This window comes from Prionailurus viverrinus, chromosome B3 (genome assembly GCF_022837055.1).
Source record: "Prionailurus viverrinus isolate Anna chromosome B3, UM_Priviv_1.0, whole genome shotgun sequence".
In the NCBI taxonomy this organism is placed as follows: Eukaryota; Metazoa; Chordata; class Mammalia; order Carnivora; family Felidae; genus Prionailurus; species Prionailurus viverrinus.
The window spans coordinates 79,841,220-79,856,844 of NC_062566.1; the positions used below are offsets into that span (position 1 = coordinate 79,841,220).

Sequence of the window (15,625 nt, forward strand, 5' to 3'; positions counted from 1 at the left end):
ATTTTAAAAAATTATTATATATTATTTTATTGTTAAAAGGCTAACTACACTGTGGACAACTTAAAAAGTAGATTTAATTCAATAAGACACTTTTTTTATTTTTTAACGTTTATTTATTTTTGAGACAGAGAGAGACAGAGCATGAACGGGGGAGGGTCAGAGAGAGGGAGACACAGAATCTGAAACAGGCTCCAGGTTCTGAGCTGTCAGCACAGAGCCCAACGCGGGGCTCGAACTCACAGACTGTGAGATCATGACCTGAGCCGAAGTCGGCCGCTCAACCAACTGAGCCACCCAGGCGCCCCTCAATGAGACACTTTTAACGTTGATTGTATTTCATAGGCTGAGTATACTCTATACCACAGCGTTTTAGGGGTGTATAAAAAAAGACCTCAGTGTGGGAAAGAGAACTGGACTGGGGGCTGAATTTAAAAAACAAAAAAGAGGATGTTACCAAAAGGAGCCAGCTCTAAAGATGAGCGCTGTGCTTCAGCAATGGGTTTGGGGACAACTGGTATCAGGACCCCTGCCCTGGGTTTTACCATGAAGGACTTTTATAATGAGAAACTGAGTCTAGAGAGTCTTCTGAAGCTCTTGTGGAATAAAGGAATTTCCTGGTAGCTCAGAGCAGGTCATTTTTGTTTTCTGCCCAGTGTTAACCCCAGGACCCTGACTACAAACCCAGGGTAGGCGTCCACCCTCCCACTGAGCCCTGCTCACCCCTGTGGCCTGGATCCACATATTCGCAACCTCACATTCTTCCCTGGTGACCGCCTGCTCCTCCAGAGCCGAGCCAGCCGAGCCGGGATCCTCCGCGCATGCACAATCCACGCAACTCTGAGGCCAGCGCTCCGCCCAGAGCAACCCAGCCCCTGCAGGGCGCGCCCTTCCGGTTGTGCCCCTGAGCTGAGGGATGGCCGCCAGCCTGAAGAGACCTTCAGATGTCTTCAGATCATCCTGTGTATTCCAGGACCCGATTTCTGAGGAAAACATTTTGAAGGGCTCTCACCAAAAGCAAAACAAAACACTTTTGATAAGACAGAGGTCTAAGCGGGCCTTTCCCCGCCGGCAGAGCTTCCGAAGGGGGCAAGTTGCCGGTCGAGCACAGAGAGTGGGTCCCCGCAGGGGTGGAGGTGAGGGAGAAGCAGAAGGGACCGGAAACATTTACAGACCCAGCCTCTAGCGAGGTTATGAATGGAGCCCAGGTCAGAAGGTTGTGACGTAATGAGACAATTACCTACCTGGTCACCTACACAATACTGCTTATGATTAAATGGTAACTTTCCAAAGTAGACGCTCAGGCTACCTCGGTAAATACGTTACATGTGGGATAGATATAAGAAGTCATAAACTTAAGCGAGAAGGGGCTGATAGTAACTGGAAATTAAAAAGTGGAAAATAACCCCAAGATGATTATGCCTAAAAGCTTGCTTAGAGACTGGCTAAAATTATTTAAAACGTATTCTCTTGTTGAAGATTTCCTAAGGATGGAGATTCCAAGAGCCTATTTAAAATAAGTTCTTACATGGGGTGCCTGGGTGGCGCAGTCGGTTAAGCGTCCGACTTCAGCCAGGTCACGATCTCGCGGTCCGGGAGTTCGAGCCCCGCGTCAGGCTCTGGGCTGATGGCTCGGAGCCTGGAGCCTGTTTCCGATTCTGTGTCTCCCTCTCTCTCTGCCCCTCCCCCGTTCGTGCTCTGTCTCTCTCTGTCCCAAAAATAAATAAACGTTGAAATAAAAAATTAAAAAAAAAATAAAGTAAGTTCTTACATACATTTAAATGGAATCCGTATTAGTGAGTTAGTGGATATAATGGGGAAAGTCCAGGACTTGGAACTGGGGCAAGTGAAATTGAATCCCTGGTTCTGCCTCTTTTTGAATGTGTGAACCTAACCTGGGGCAAGTTACCTAAATTTTCCCACCCTTAATTTCTTCATCTTTAAAATAGGAATAATAATAGCATTGATGTTATAATACTGTTACAAGAAATGAATGAGGTAGACTGTATGAAATGTATATTGTCTAGTGCTATACAAATGTTAATCCTTCAATAAACTTGTGTTTTGCAAACTACTTGTACAAAAGGTCATCCCTTCTATGGCCATTTATTTCTATTTAAAAAAAATTTTTTTAATGTTTTTTAAATTTTATTTTTGAGAGAGAGACAGATTGTGAGCAGGGGAGGGGCAGACAGGGAGACAGGATTCAAAGCAGGCTCCAGGCTCTGAGCTGTGAGTGCAGAGCCTGACGTGGGGCTCGAACTCATGGACTGCAAGATCATGAAGTGAGCTGAAGTCCTATGCCCAACTGACTGAGCCACCCAGGCGCCCCAATTTATTTCTATTTTTTAGCTTTATAATCAACACTGACATCTTTCCTTTTCTCTCCATCATTATATTGGTCACTGGACACCACTTTAAAATGGCTATTTGTGGTCATGTTATGGATGTAATTTTGGTAAGGCCAACCTTATGAAAATGTATTATTTTCTGTGAGCCTAAATTATATTTATAATTCAGATGCCACCAAGAGGATGGTGGTCCCTGGTATATGGTTGCATGGACTTATTGTTTAGTCTATTCTTTGATTTGGATAAGAGAATATAGTCTGTAAGTTTTTCTACCATATCTATTTATTAAGAATAATAGTCTTGCCATTTGCAACTACGTGGATGGAACTGGAGGGTATTATGCTAAGTGAAATTAGTCAGAGGAAGACAAAAATCATATGACTTCACTCATATGAGGACTTTAAGAGACAAAACAGATGAACATAAGGGAAGGGAAACAAAAATAATATAAAAACAGGGAGGGGGACAAAACAGAAGAGACTCGTAAATATGGAGAACAAACTGAGGGTCGCTGGAGGGAGTGTGGGAGGGGGGATGGGCTAAATGGGTAAGGGGCACTAAGGAATCCACTCCTGAAATCATTGTTGCACTATATGCTAACTAATTTGAATGTAAATTAAAAAAAAAATGAATGAAATCTTGCCATTTGCAACACAACAACAACAAAAGAATAATAGTCTTAACATGAAAAGATATTTTTCCAAAGAAGACATACAGATGGCCAAAAGACAAATGAAAAGATGCTCAGCATCACTCATCATCAAGGAAATTCAAATCAAAACCATAATGAGATATCACCTTACACCTGTCAGAATGGCTAAAATAAAAAATATAAGAAACAACAAGTGTTGGCAAGGATGTGGCGAAAAAGAAATCCTCTTGCACTGTTGGTGGGAATGCAAACTGGTGCAGCCAGTATGGAGGTTCCTCAAAAAGGTAAAAATAGAACTACCCTATGATCCAGTAACTGCACTACTGGGTATTCACTCCCAAAATACAAAAACACTAATCCAAAGGGATATATGCACCCCTATGTTTATTGCAGCATTATTTACAATAGCCAAATCATGGAAGCAGTCCAAGTGTCCATCAACAGATGAATGGATAGAGATGTGGTACATATATACAATGGAATATTATTCAGCCATAGAAAAGAATGAAATCTTGCCATTTGCAACAACATGCATGGAACTAGAGAATATAATGCTAAGCAAAATAAGTGAGAGAGAGATAAATGCCATATGATTTCACTCATATGTGGAATTTAAGAAACAAACGAGCAAAGGAAAGAAAAGAGAGGGAGAGAGACAAACCAAGAAGCAGAGTCTTAACTATAAAGAACAAACTGATGATTACCAGAGGGGCGGTGGTGGCGGTTGGGGGAAATAAAGCGGCCAAGAGTACACTTATCATGAGCACTGAGTAATGTACAGAATTGTTGAGTCACTGTATTGTACACCTGAAATTAATATAACACTGTATGTTAGCTGCACTGTAATTAAAATTAAAAATTTAATGAAAAGGGGGTGTCTGGGTGGCTCAGTCGGTTAAGCATCTGACTTTGGCTCAGGTCATAATTTAGCGGTTCATGAGTTCAAGCCCCGCGTCAGGCTCTGTGCTGACAGCTCAGAACCTGGAGCCTGTTTCAGATTCTGTGTCTCCCTCTCTCTGACCCTCCCCCGTTCATGCTCTGTCTCTCTCTGTCTCAAAAATAAACGTTAAAAAAAATTTAAAAAATAATAAAAAAATAAAAACTTAATAAAAAAAAGAATAGGGGCATTCACTTTCAAATGCCTCCTCTCTGTAAAGAGAGCTTTCACACTATTCTTACTTTCTGATCTTATACTCCAATAAACTTTTGCCTGCTGCTCATTTAAAAAAAAAGAATAATAGTCTTCAAGTATGACCTCTTCAATTACTAATGAGATATTCTGGACATCATATTCAACAAGATTTAGAGAAGCATAAGCACTCATACACAAAACCCCTCCCTCAGTCAATTTCAACTCTTTTTTAGTAATACCTTGCCCAAACCACCAAAGGTTCTTTTGGAACTGAAGTCAGAGCTGGAATGTTGCACTTATTAGGAGGGGTGAAAGGTGAAGGCAGTAGAGGGCTGCCGGAATGGTGCATTCCTGAAAGCCCTGAAGAACAGGTGGGTCTAGTTGCCCATGTGGAGCAGGTAGGGTAGGAACTAGAAAGGAGTTGTGGTGTGTTTCAAATTAGTCATTGGGATGTCAGGGAGAATGTTGACATCAAGTCAGGACCAAAATGATCGAGGAATTAGGAAACCAAAAAAGATGTCTTACCAGGGCATAAATTAGGGACTAGACAGAGTCAGGCTGCAATGGGAAAAGTCAGTGTATCCTTGGATTAAATCTTGTATGCAAAAAAATCCCACTTGGAAACTAGAATCTCCCTTTGGGTTGATGGTCAAGAGTGTCCATGGTTACCTTCTTTAAAGAAAAAAAAAGATATTTATTGACCATTTGCTATGTTCCAAGTATTCTAAGCGCTTTGCTTGTATTTTTTAATTTGTATACCACCTCTATGGAGTAGGCAACCTATCTGCATTTTATAGAAGAAGAAACCAAGGTGAAGTTAACTAGCTTGTCCAAAGTTACTTGTCCAATATTGAGTATAGCTCAACTATTACAGCTGTGACCCAATCCATACAGTCTGACTCCAGAGCCTGCACTCTAAACCATTACAGTCTATGGCTCTTTGCCATTTGAACTCATGTTTATCATTTTGCCATTTTACTGGGCTCAGCCTAGTCTTGAGAGAGATGGTTGACGACATGCAGATCAGGTCCAGATATTATTTAGTCTAATTTTTCTTGTTAAGAGCATAACATTTAAGAAAAAACTTAAAGAAGTACAACTTAAGGCAAAACATCTTTCTCTCCTTTAGGTTAAAAAACCTCTAGTTTGCTGCACAAAAGCTCTTGACATTTTGTCATCAGAATTCTTCATAGCTGATTTTTCTCAATTTTGGATTTGTTCACTTATAGAAGAGAAGTTGGTCTTATTTTCCCTCCTTCGAGGAAAGACCATATTTACCTTTCTGTACTCTAAACTCTCAATCCCAGCATTGTTCCTCCCTGGAGGCATATTCGATGTAAAGGGATTCCAGGATGTCCAAATGAATATGTCAACTAATGAGATATGTGTAATTAGAACTCAAGAGAAATTAGGGCTATGAATTTGTCTATTGTTAATAGAGAGGTTACAGCTGAAGTTATGAGGTTAAGACCTCCAAGGAAAAATAATCAAAAAATGAAAAAAGAGGGCTCAGTCCAGGGGGAAAAGACTCTGTAGATCATTCTAGTCCAATCCTTTACAAAACTCTCAACTCCCCAGAATAAAATCATCCTACTTTACTACTATACTTGTGATAATGGAAATTTATTAACCCCCTACATAGTTTCCCCTTATCACTGAAACAAATTACCACAAATTTAGTGGTTTAATAACACAAAAATATAATCTTACAATCCTGGAGGTCAAATGTTCAAAATGAGTTTCACTAGGCCCAAATCAAGGCGTTGACAGGACTGAATTCCTTCCAGAGACTAGTAGCATCTGTTTCCTTGTCTTTCTGGGTTCTGGAATTTCCCTGCATTCCTTGGCTTATGGCCCCTTCCTTCATCTTCAATGCCAGCAACATAACATTTTCATATCTCCTTTTCACCCTGGCCCTCTGCTTCCATCATCACTACTCCTTCTCTGATTCTCTTCCCTCTTCCATTTTAAATTTTTTTATTTTTATAGAATTTCTCTTTTTTTAATGTTTATTTATTTTGAGAGAGAGTGCATGCATGAGAGAGAGAGCAAATGGGGGAGGGGCAGAGAGAGAGGGAGAGAGAATCCCAAGCAGGCTCTGCACTGTCCGTGCAGAGCCCAACCCAGGGCTTGATCCTGTGAACCATGAGATCATGACCTGAGCCGAAATCAAGAGTTGGACGCTTAACCAACTGAGCCACCCAGGAGCCCCTCTCTCTTCTATCTTTTATTTATTTATTTATTCCTTTCTCTCTCTCTCTCTCTCTCTTTTTCTCTTCTATCTTTTAAAAACCACTGTTATTACAATAGGCTTATCAGGTAATCTCCTTAAATTAAGATTCTTAAATTAATCACATCTACAAAGTAGATGGCCTTTTGGCATGTACAGCAACATATTCAGGGGTTTCAGGGTTGAAGATGTGGATACCATTAGTCTCTCTACCACACCCTCCCAAAGTAGCCTACAACTCTAATGGCTAGAAAGTTCTCATTGAGCTAAGCTTTGTTTACATGTAGTGTCTATATATTGATCCTGGCTTTGTTCTCTAAAGTCACAAATACCAAGTTTAATATCTGCCACATAACTCTCCTTCAGATATCTGAAAATATATTGATCCCTCTCCCCTTGACAAAACCATATCTTCAGCGGTTTCATAAGACATAGGTTCAAATTCCTATTATCCTGGTTGGCCTCCTTTGATACTTTTGGCTTAGCAATGCTTTTTTACAATTTTTATTTATTTATTTTGAGAAAGACAAAGTATAAGTGGGGGTGGGACAGAGAGAGAGGGAGAGAGAGAATCCCAAACCCCACACTGTCAGCACAGAGCCCAACACGAAGCTTGACTGCACAAACTGCGAGATCATGACCTGAGCTCAAATCAAGAGTCAGATGCGTAACCGACTGAGCCACCCAGGCACACCCCTCAATGCTGTTTTGAAAATATGATGTTGTCTGACCAAACAAGAATAGACGGGGCCAATGTCTCTCTGGTTCTACACACTGAATTTTCATTAATAAAGCCCAAGATTGTAGTTTACTAAAATTCTTGTCCTTCTAGATACTGCTTCATATACTGCTGAAGGACCTGTTTATCTGAACTATACTTGTAGAGTCGATTTTTAACTGAAATGCTGGCATTTACAATGGTTTATCAAATAACTTTTTAGTGTCAATGAACAAATTAGTAACTCTTAACTACATATGATCTATTCAAACCAAATACATGTGAGTTTCTATCAAACCATTAATTAAATGTGAAGTGCAATAAAGACCATGACCGATCCCTACAGCATAAATGAAGGACTTGTCCAAGAAAACATTTATCTGCTTTTTAGAGCCAAAGTCTTCAGGCAAGATCTAACTGCATTATAATCTGATCCATAGTTTTTCATCATGTACACAAAGAGTTCAATGTTCTATACTCTTCATATAGCATTCTCCTTTACCACTAATCTACCAATATTATCTGAAAAAGAAATAAAGTTAGTGTGGTTTACCCTGCTTTCAGAAATGCATGCTGGTTCCAAATGATCCCTGTCCTATCCTGTAAGTGCACTCAAATCATTTATGGAAACCCATTCTCAACTTTTTCCTGGTACTAATGTTAAATTTGTCAGAATACAGTATGCAGAATCTACCTTTCTTCCCTTGCTGAAAATCATGTTGCTCTGTCTTTATGGTCTTTTGACCCCTCTCTTCTTCCTTACGATTCTTCAACTATCAATCACTTCAATGAGGTACAGCAGGGGACAGCCTCATCTGGAGATGGTCTTGGTCTGGGCTGGTTTGTGCGGCAGGTTCAACTCCTCAGATACTGATAGTAAGGGACACAAAGAGTGGGTTCAGCACATGAGAGGAATGGAGCAGGTGGGATATGTGGAAGCTGTATCAGGTAATACAAAACACAATTTCATTGCTTTCAATTTAAATGCTTGTTTACTTAAGAGCTTCCTGATGAGTCTACAAAGTTGAAAGTGACTAGAGGAGCAATAGGAAGCTTTTTGTTCTGAAGCACAGACTTTGATCGAATACATATTGGCAACAGACATCAATATACAAGGTAAAATATGTCCAACCAACACAACCAACAGTGAATAGGTTTTTATCACAGTTTATCACTTTACCAAACTAAAACGATTTATTTTTATATGTGAATAGATTTTACTTATGCTATTAAGAAGATATGTCAACAGAAGTAAAATCTACAAATTTGATGATCTTTAATAAATAACACAGTAAAAGACTTTTAGCGTGATAATTACAATTAGGTACACACCTGGTTTTGTATTGGTGCCCTCGAGCCTTTGTGGAGGGTATAGTCTGTTTCCATAATATAGGAAAATATAAATATTGAACACAGATTAATTTAAAAGTGCCTTTTAATGTCAATAATGAGAATGATTTTTGGAAATGGTTCTCCTCTTCGGAAAACTTGCCCACAGTAGACTTCCAGTTGATATTAAATTATTAAAACTTGATAGGATAATAATTGTAATAATCCCTTCCAAATTATTGGTTTCATTTTAATTTGTCTATATTAGCAAACTTTCTCTCTAGCACCTTCAATCCTAATAACAAGTGTTAATGACAAGCATACAGAGGAAGACACTCAATGTGTTGAGATGCCATAGACATTTCTAATAATTATCCTCTATGAAAAATATAAAAATATATAAAAAAAAATCCTTTCTTTAGGCATCTGGATGTCTCTGCATTTGGTCAGATTTTTCAAGTTTTTTTTTTCTTAGTTTATAACATCTCATATTTCAACAAGAAAAAATTTAAATAACTCTAGCACTCACAGCATTATGTTTTAAATTAAAATACAGGGGGAAAAAAAGAAAAAGAAAAAAAAATATAGGGGCTCCTGGGTGGCTCAGTTGGTTGAGCATTTGACTTTTGATTTTGGCTCAGGTCATGATCCCAGGGTTGTGGGACTGAGGCCCATGTCAGGATCTGTGCTGAGCTTGGAGTCTGCTTGAGATTCTCTCTCCCTCTGCCCCTCTCTCCTGCTCATGCTCTTGCGTGCTCTCTCTCAAAAATAAAAAACAAAAACAAATTAAAAATAAATTAAAATGCAAAGCTATCATATTCAAAACAGTATGGTACTGGCACGAAAATAGAAATATAGATCAATGGAACAGAATAGAGCAAGAAATCCATGCTTATACAATCAATTAATCTATGACAAAGGAGGCAAGAATATAAAATGGGGAAAAAGATTGTCTCTTCAATAAATGGTGCTGGGGAAATTGAACAACTACATGCAAAAGAATAAAACTAGACCACTTTCTTATACCATACACAAAAATAAACTCAAAATGAATTAAAAACCTAAATGTAAGACCTGAAACCATAAAACCCCTAAAAGAAAACATAGGTGGTAATCTCTTGGACATCAGCCCTAGCAATATTTTTCTGGATGTTTCCTCAAGCAAAGGAAACAAAAACAAAAAAGCAAAAATAAACAGGTGGGACCACATCAAGGTAAGAGATTTTTGCAGAATGAAGGAAACCATCAACAAAATGATACAATCTACAGAAAGGGAGAAGATATTTGCAAAGTATATATCATCTAAGGGGTTAACATCCAAAATATATAAAGAACTCATATAACCCAACACCAAAAAACCCCCAAATAATCTGATTAAAAATGGGCAGAGGACCTGAATGGACATTTCTCCGAAGAAGACATACAGATGGCAAACAGACACATGAAAATTTGCTCAATATCACTCATTACAGGGAAATCCAAATCAAAACCACAATGAGATATCACCTCACACCAGTCAGAATGGCTAGTATCAAAAAGACAAGAAATAACAAGTGTTGGTGAAGATGTAGAGAAAAGGGAGCTCTCATGCACTATTGGTGGGTATGTTAATTGGTGCAGTCACTATGGAAAATAGTATGGAGTTTCCTCACAAAATGTAAAATAGAAATACCATAAAACCTAGTAATTCCACTTCTAGGTATTTACCTAAAGAAAATAGTACCATTATTTAGAAAAGATATATGCACTCCTATGTTTATTGCATAAATTATGTTATGTTATTTATTTATTTATTTACTTTTGTTTGTTTTTTTAAAAAATGTTTTATTTATTCTTGACAGAGAGAGAGAGCATAAGCAAGGGAGGGGCAGAGAGAGAGGGAGACACAGAATCTGAAGCAGGCTCCAGGCTCTGAGCTGTCAGCACAGAGCCTGATGCAGGCCTCAAACTCATGGACCGTGAGATCATGACCTGAGCCGAAGTCGGACGCTCAACTGACTGAGCCACCCAGGCGCCCCAAATTGTTATTTATAATAGCCTCAACATGGAAGTAACCTAAGTATCCATCATAGATGAATGGATAAAGAAGATGTGATAAATATATACAATGGAATATTGCTCATTCATAGAAAAACAATGATATCTTGCCATTCACAACAACATGGATAGATCTTGGAGGTGAAATAAGTCAGACAGAAAAAGACAAATATCATATGATTTCACTTGTATGTGGAATCTAAAAAACAAAAACAGCAACAAACTCATAAGTACAGAGAACAAACTGGTGGTTACCAGAGCGGAAGGGTAGTGAGGGAATGGAGAAATAGGTGAAGGGGATCAGAGGTACAAAATTCCAGTTATAAAATAAATAAGTCATGGGGATGAAAAGTACGGCATAGGGAATATAGTCAACTATATTGCTGTAACACTGTATGGTGACAGGGATGGTGAATAATTGTGGTGAGCACTGAGTAATGTATAGACTTGTTGAATCATTATGTTGTACACCTGAAACTAATATAATATTGCATGTCAACTATATTTCAATTAAAAAATGCAATGACTATTTATTCCCTTATAAGGTAGGTAGATGTGTTCATTAGAACATAAACTCCCTAACTCTGGAAAATAGTATGGAGGTTATTCCAAAAGTTAAAAATAGAACTACCCTAGGGCCCAGCAATTGCACTACTAGGTATTTACCTAAAGGATACAAAAATACTGATTCAAAGTAATACATGCATCCAGATGTTTATAGCAGCACTATCAACAATAGCTAAATTGTAGAAAGAGCCATCGACTGATGAGTGGACAAAGAAGATGTGGTACATATATGCAATGGCATATTATGAAGCCATCAAAAAGAATGAAATCTTGCCATTTGCAATGATGTGGATGGAGCCAGAGACTATTATGCTAAGCAAAATAAGTCAGTCAGAGAAAGACAAATACCATATGATTTCACTCATATGTGGAATTTAAAAGCAAAACAGATGAACATGGGGGGAAAAAGAGAGGGACAGACCATAAAACAGACTCTTAACTATAGAGAACAACTAAGGGTTGTTGGAGGGGATGTGGGTGGGGGGAATGGCTAAATGAGTGATGGGGATTAAGGAGGACACATGTTATGATGAGCACTGGGTGTTATAGGTAAGAGATGAATCACTAAATTCTACTCCTGAAACTAATGTTACACTGTATGCTAACTAACTGGAATTTAAATAAAAACTTGAAACAAACAAAAAAACCCACACGAACTCCCTAAGCACAGAAACCTTGTGCTATTTGTCTTTGTATCCCTCCCCCTGCACCCTGCTCCCCGTACTTGGGACAGGGGGAGTTCTGTAAATGTTTATATATGAAAATATTTCCTTTTAGATTGCCTATAGGAAAGGAACAGAGCAAAATAATATATATAAAGATTTTTACTCACTTTATTTAGTACATCCACTTTTCTACAGATGTGTGGTATTTATTGTCTCTGGAGAGCAACAGTAGTTTGAAGCTCAAGGGACAGTTTTCCATGACCTAAGCAATGGAATGAAGAGAATAACTAAATTCCAGTTTCATGCATTTGAACTGCTCTTAAACTTTAGTCAGAGTTCTTTATATCCTTTCACAAAATGGGCCAAGTCAGTTAAGGAGAGTTACTGAGAAGCTTTGAGGATATGTGAATCAATGAATGCGAAGAACTGTTCATTTTAACAACTATGTTTGTACACATTTAAGAATAGTGCTATGTAAGTTTTATATGTATATAAAATGAGTAAATGTCCTTTGGCCTATAGCCCTCTAAACACTATTATTCTACTTACAGTTTGGGGTTTGGACCTTAGTGCATCCAGGATTTTGGTCCAGTTAGTCCTTTTGCATGAATGCATGTATGTGTACACGTTTGTGTGTGTGTGGATTGTGTTTGCTTTTATATCAGGATTTCCTATTTGTCTCCAGCAGTCACAAGTAACATTGCTTCATAAAACCACTTCAGGTGGCAGTTTAGAATAATTATTTAGATTTATGATCTTGTAAAGCAGGATATTTTTTTGATAGAACATATGTAAGAACTTTTCTCATTGAAGTCCTAACAATAGAGAAAAGTAATTATCCCAACCTTCCACAAAAGATCTGAAAGTGAATGTAGCCCTAAGAAGTTCACTTTTTTCCAACCATTCTTAGTTTAAAAAATTCATGCAATAGGGGTGCCTGGTGGACGTTCAGTTGGTTAGCGTCCGACTTCGGCTCAGGTCATGATCTCATGGTTGGTGGGTTTGAGCTCTGCTTTGGGCTCTGTGCTGATAGCTCAAAGCCTGGAGCCTGCTTCAGATTCTGTGTCTTTCTCTCTGCCCCTCCCCTGCTCACTCGCTGTCTCTCTCTGTCTCTCAAAAATGAATAAATATTAAAAAAAATTGAAAAATTCATGGAATATTTTGAGGAAGTAGATATGTTCATTATCTTGATTGTGGTATTGCTACAGATATAGGTACATATATCAAAGCTCATCAAATTGTACACTTTGAAAATGTACAGATTATTGTATGTCATATAACCTCAAAAAATGTTAAAATTAAGCTCCTTAAAGAATGAGTGAACCATAATTATATAAAGCAATTATAGATGAATGCCACAAACATAATATTGAGCAAAAGAAGTCAGATACAAAAGAGTACATAATATGTGATTCACTCTTAAGGGAGAGTAATGACTGAAAAGGGGTATAAGGAGGTCTTCTGAAATGGTGGTGATTTTGTTTCTTGCACTGAATTGCATGGGTGAATTTACTTCATGAAAATTAAATGAACTGTGCATTTGTGCACGGGGTCTTTGTGCTGACCAAATTGTTCTGTATCTTGATGATGGTGGTGGTTACACAAATCTATAAAGATGTGATAAATCTGCATAGATTTTTATACACGTGTACAAATGAGTGCCTGTAAAGGTGGTGAAATCTGAATAAATTCTATGGATTATACCAATGTCAATTTCCTGCTTTTGATATTATACTACAGTTATGTAAAATGCTACTACTGAGGGAAACTAGGTGGAACCTCTCTGTTCTAATTTTTCAACTTCCTGTGAATCTATAATTATTTCAAAATGAGAAAATACTATTGTGTTAAGTGGAATTTTAGTGCAAGAATGTCTGTTGGATTTTCTATTTATTTCCCATCTCTAAAAATTTCTCTACTTTCCCTCAGGATTCTGGTGAAAGCTGTTATATTCCATCTAAATGGCCTCAAACCTACATGGCAGTCAATTAGTCCAGGGGTGGGCATCTGTCCTAATACAGACACATCAGAGCCTTTTCTGGATATGGAATTTGGACTAAATTATGGTATTTGGACTAAATGAGCCATTTCTCTTTTTATGCCTGGACTATAACTTTTGAACTCAAGAGCTTCCAGGCTGTCCTCTTTTTCATGATGTGGTCAAGGGAAGCAGAAGAACCTAGTCTACAGAGAGGAGGTGGAATGAAGCACACGTACAAAGAGAGGGGGAGACTGGAGAAGGAGAGTGCTTTGGACATTTGTCTTCCTGGTTCCTTATGTGCAGTTGACTATCTGTCCTTGAGTTCTGTGAGATGCTTCTATACCTTTAAAATAGATTTGCCTTCTTATCTTCCTATCTAAATAAGGTCCATTTGGATTTCCGTTACTTTCAACCCTAAAGAATCCTAACCAATACACTTAGGAAGATCCAAACTGAGGCTTACACTTAGAGTACTTTTTTTTTTTAATTTAATAAGTATGACTTTACAGTATCTGAGATAAAGATTTCCACTTCTCCATCATACAATTGCACAGGATGTACTGACAATCATTTAACCACACACCTCATTTTCAGGTGAGAAAGCTGAAGCCAGAGAGGTTATGAGACTCAGCCAAATCATACAGCTGGTTTCTAGAGGATCCAGAGCCACCAGCACCTCACCTCTCTCACTTCAGTATTACATAGTATGTCCTGGAGGGAAGCACCAAAATGTTCTACTCAGGGTTTCATCTGCTTGTTTTTAGTGTATTGGCGGCATAACTAATGAATCAGAATATAATTAACAAGGGCCTACTTGAAAGATCAAATGAATAAGGGGTAGGGAATACTGATATAAATAAGAGTTATAATTACAGGTACTTACTACTAAAAAAAAAACCTTTAACTTTTATCATTATTAGTCATAGAGATATTCCATTTGTCACTTAGACATAGTCTTCTGAGAGTCAAAGGAAACATAATTTCAGGACAGATTACTCAAACATTTTAATTCAAATGGTGAGTGTCTGGAAGTGAGGAAAAAATTTAAGACTCTATTAAACAGGATGTCAATACTCATTTTGACGTAAACTTCCTGAGAGGTGGAGGTTTGATCTGAAACTTCCTGCTTGGTCATAAAGAGGAACGAGGCAATTGGAACACATTAGTCTTTCTCTCCCAATCTGGTCCAATGTGGTTGATTAAAAATGCTGATTTTGGTTTATTCTTAAAAAACACAAGTAGCCAAAGCACAGCATTGTGTTGACTGTATTTCAGGAGGCACCTGCAAGGTGAGAAAGAAGTATTACCCAGTTTTAAATGAAGAGAAGTCTGATAAACACGTGACTTGCTGGTAAGCAAAGCACAGAATAGAAAAAGTGTCATTTGCAGCTTTCAGTTTTATGTTCCCTTAATGGAAGTAGCGACTCTTACCCTGGCTAGCACATTGGAGACTTAAAGTTACAGCTGTCTACTTTTTGATGAAAGTTGTCTGCCACTGGTGGCTGTACCCCAACTCTCTGTGGTGGGGTTGTGGATGATAACACAGTCCTGTGTTATGTACACATGTAACTCCCCCTACTCTTGTCCTCCCCTAAACCTGTATTGTGTCTTTTTTTGTTTTTTTTTTTGGGGGGGGGTTTGGTGGTTTTTTTTGGTAATTTCTTCTGCAGAGGGGCATTTTATTTTATTTTAAAGATTTTATTTTTAAGTAATCACTACACCCAATGTGGGGCTTGAACTCATAACCCTGAGATCAAGAGTCACATGTTCCACTGACTGAGCCAGCCAGGTGCCCAGTAAAGGGGCATTTTATTTATTTATTTTTATTATTTTTAAAAAATGTTTATTTTTGAGACAGAGAGAGAGAGCGCGAGCATGAGTGGGGAGAGGAGCAGAGAGAGAGGGAGATACAGAATCCACAGCAGGATCCAGTGTCTGAGCTGTTAACACAAAGCCCAATGAAGGG

At 38.2% G+C, this 15,625-nt stretch overlaps 1 long non-coding RNA gene across 2 annotated transcripts in view; it reads right to left on the reverse strand.

The window, feature by feature from the left end:
• Nucleotides 1–263: 263 nt before the first annotated feature.
• The window catches only part of LOC125168999 (uncharacterized), a 30,407-nt gene continuing 15,045 nt past the window's right edge, over nucleotides 264–15,625 (reverse strand). For both annotated transcript variants that reach the window (XR_007153390.1, XR_007153389.1), the window contains 4 exons: nucleotides 14,543–14,941; nucleotides 11,846–11,940; nucleotides 7,775–7,950; nucleotides 264–980 (listed from right to left, as the gene is read on the reverse strand). This is a non-coding gene — a long non-coding RNA (uncharacterized LOC125168999). The remainder of the gene's footprint in view (nucleotides 981–7,774; nucleotides 7,951–11,845; nucleotides 11,941–14,542; nucleotides 14,942–15,625) is intronic.